The sequence below is a fragment of the Neofelis nebulosa genome, chromosome 9 (genome assembly GCF_028018385.1).
Source record: "Neofelis nebulosa isolate mNeoNeb1 chromosome 9, mNeoNeb1.pri, whole genome shotgun sequence".
In the NCBI taxonomy this organism is placed as follows: Eukaryota; Metazoa; Chordata; class Mammalia; order Carnivora; family Felidae; genus Neofelis; species Neofelis nebulosa.
Genome location: NC_080790.1, coordinates 115,824,580 through 115,828,155, shown reverse-complemented (window position 1 = coordinate 115,828,155; position 3,576 = coordinate 115,824,580). Strand labels below are relative to the sequence as shown.

General features: G+C 51.0%; 1 long non-coding RNA gene across 1 annotated transcript; it reads right to left on the bottom strand.

Moving 5' to 3' along the window:
• Positions 1-1,400: 1,400 nt before the first annotated feature.
• LOC131486251 (uncharacterized) lies at positions 1,401-2,954 on the bottom strand. Its single transcript, XR_009249263.1, has 3 exons — positions 2,728-2,954; positions 2,315-2,511; positions 1,401-1,667 (listed from the first exon to the last, which is right to left on the bottom strand). It is a non-coding gene; the product is annotated as an uncharacterized LOC131486251 (long non-coding RNA).
• Positions 2,955-3,576: the final 622 nt, after the last annotated feature.

The following is a 3,576-nucleotide window of genomic DNA, read 5'->3' as shown; positions in this document are numbered from 1 at the left end:
CTGGTTAGAACTTAGAACTTTCCAGAAAAGCAGGGATTTTTTTTTTTTTTAATTCTGATGAAGTGCCTGTAAATGTAAGGTCCTTTTTTGGCAAGGTCTTTGTTTTGTTCACTACGTATTCCCAGCCTCCACAGTAGGGCCTGGCTTATCATGGACACACACACACACAACTTGTCAAGAGCGTGAATTGAAACTTTTGATTTTAAGATACTGGCAACTAAGTCAGATTTCAAAAGTTATTCAAATAGGGACGTCTGGGTGGCTCAGTCGGTTAAGCATCCAACTTTCGGTTTCAGCTTAGGTCATGATCTCACAGTTCATGGGTTCGACACCTGAGTTGGGCTCTGCGATGACAGTGTGGAGCCTGCTTAGGATTCTCTTTCCCTCTCTCTCTGCCCTTCTCCTCTTCATGCTCTCTCTCTCAAAATAAATAAGTAAACTTAATTAAAAAAGTGATTCAAATATATGTTGTGGGACACATGCACACATGTGCACACGCGTGTGCACTCACACTGCTGGGCTCCATCCCTGGGACTGCCAGTTTAAGAACTCAAGCCTCGAACTATAGCTGAGCGAGCTGGATGGAGGGAAAACAGACACAAGGAGCTTGGGATTGGAGGTCACCAGAGTAGGGCAGACCTCACCCTCCCTGGGTGTGAGGAGGCAGATATGGAATGTTGGGTCTGCGCTCTCACCTGATGGATGCTCACGAAGGCTTGAATGTGAGAAATGCTGGAAAGAATGGCCTGTGGAGTGCCTCCAGGCCTCAGGTTGACCAGAAAGCTGAGGGAGGAGGCAGCAGGACCTCCCAGGGCCACTCTGCAGCCTGGGTGAGGGGCAGTGGGCACAGCCAACACACACAGGGGGGACTTGTTTGGGGCCCAAGTGAATCCCAGGGAGGGGAGGGCAGAAGAAGGGAGGAGCCAGGGTTCCTGGACTGGATTTCATTTGAGTTAGAAGAAAGAAATATGAGAGAGAGCTGACAGACGCAGAGACACGAGTGGATCTCACAGGCATTATGTTGAACAAAAGAAGTCAGTACGATTCTGCTTCCATGGAGATCAAAAGCGGATGAGACAAGACTCACCCATGGGGATAGAGGTCAGAAGAGTAGTCCCCTCTGGGGGCAGGTATGACCTGGATGGGGCATAGGGGAGACTCTTGGGTGATGGAAGTGTTCTGTCTTGAGATTTGGGCAGTGATTACATGGGCGTACACATAAGGAAAGAGTCATCGAGATGTACATTTTATGTATGCAACTCAATTTAAAAAGAAATTTTAAAATTTAAAGAAATTTTAAGAAATGTGGAAGAAAGGAAGAAAGAAGAAAGACGAAGGAAGGAAGGAAGGAAGGAAGGAAGGAAGAAAGGAGGGAGTGGGGAAGGAAGGGAGGGAGGAATTAAGGAAGAAAGACAGACAGACAGTGGGCAGGCAGGAGGGCACTCCTTTGCTGGAGGACTCAGAAGCTCATCATATCTATTACACCATCTGGTTTTTACTACCACGTTTAAGTGGCTTTGACCCAGATTTTTCTCTCACAGGACTGTCTCTGAAATCAGGAGGCATCTTACAATTCATGTGTTTAATTCGCAGCGCGTTGGCTTTCTTGGTAGTACGTACAAAAGACTCGTGTCATGTGGTGCCCGCGGGGTCCCCTCTCGAGCACCCTGCAGATGAAGGAGGGGGGAATTATGCCCTCATAAACTGGACCGAGAAATGGAACAACTACAGTTATGATTGTTGTTTGCAGACTCCCAATTGCAATCCCCACCCCGCCACCCCCTTGGATCCCCCACAGGACTCCGGTCATGTGAAGGGAGCTCATGCCCCCTTCCGGCCTGGGACCTGTGGGGAGGTGGCCAAAGCGGTCTCACACACGAGCAGAGCTCGTGGGCTCTCTGGGCTAATAGCCCCCAGAACAATGACAATGACAATTGCGCCAGCAGATTCTGGGCCCTGCGCTTAGCACTCATCTCTCATCTCTGTGTCCCTTCCTCCCAGGCAGGGAGTGCTCTGAATCCTTAATATTTGCCACAAATGAGCAAAATCAACACAGTGTGTTCATAAGCCGACACATTTCTGGTCTTTGGACAAATGGGCTTTGGATTTCCCATAGGTGTGGTGTTGGTTATTTGACAGACATAATATACCAAAGGTTGAGGGTCTCCATTCTGCAGATCTGGAAACTGAGGCCCCAGGGTCATCTGGCAGGTCAGCATCACGGCTAGGACCAGAACCCAGGGCTCCAGCTCCTTATCCAGCACCACCCGGCTGCTCTCCAGGCCTCTGAGAGCAGGGAATGTGGGACCCTTACCTGGGTTATGGCTCCCGTCACCTGGGGCCTTCGGGTCTCCTCCACCTGCCCCTGGAGTGAGAGCCAGCGGTGGAGAAGAGCTTAAGTAGCAGGCAGGAGGGGGCGGGCAGGTGCCCTGGGGGCCCTAAGCAGAACTTCTGGAAGACTGGCCACTTGTGGCTGATACCAGCAAGGAGGTGGGGTGGAGAACAGGAGGCCTGAGGAGGATGAGGCCATGAGGTCAGCTGGGTGGGAACTTGTCACTTCCTGAAACCACCATGAATCCCTGCGTGTGTGTGTGTGTGTGTCTGTGTGTGTGTTGCATCATGTACGCAATTGTGTGTGTGGGTGTGTGTGTGGAGGGGTTCTCTGCAGGCACCCACGTCTCTTGGTGTGCATCTTGCAAAGTTCTGGGAAGAGGCCACGGCTTTTACATGATTCCCTGAGGCATCTTAAGTGCCCCGGAAGTTAGCTCCCATTTTTAGGCAACTTCCTGTGGAGTCTCTTAGTTTTCTTGGGGGAGAATCACTGACTTGGGGCAGACTGTCAGCCTTTCTGTGGGTGTCAGAAATCTCAAAATTTGTAAGGAAACTCACATTTCTGAGAGGACACTCGAATTCTTGAGAAATGCTAACCTTTCCTTATGAAATTTTTCTATGTTGAAGAGCCTTTGTTTCTAAGAATTCTAATGACAGCTCAGAAAGACCAGTGTTCTATAAGAATATAGTGTCTGGGGGTAGGATGTGGGGTGGTGCACTAATCCTGAGGGAATTCCAGGGCATTGTCAACATCCCTAAGGAGTCTCAGTGGTGTTGGGAGAATTCTGGTTCTGGTTGAGAGAAGGGCCACAATTTCTCTGGAAATGCCAGTACTCCTGTGGGAATTCTCCCTCCTCCCAGGGGTCACCAAAGGAGCAGCAGAGCCCCCAGGCTGGGCCCAGAGTCCCCAGAGTGGCTTTAGGGGCTCTGTCATTGGCCAGCTGGGGAATCTTGAATGTGTCACGTCCTATCACAGGGTCTCAGATGCCCTCCAGGCACTGGCCTCAGCAGTGCTTCCCTGGTGGTCGGGAAGGCTGACCGCAAACTCTAAAGGGTGGTGCCATTGGAGGGCTGTTGTGGCCATGAGGATGGGTCTTTCTGTCGCCATTCACTCATCCTTAGTGTGTTTCTCCTGGGAGAGGAGGCTGTGGCCCAGAGAGGCAAAGGGGCTCAGCGAGATCACACAGCAAATGAGTGCTGCACGAGGGACCTAGGTCCCCTGACCTCCACAGGGGAGGAGGTCTC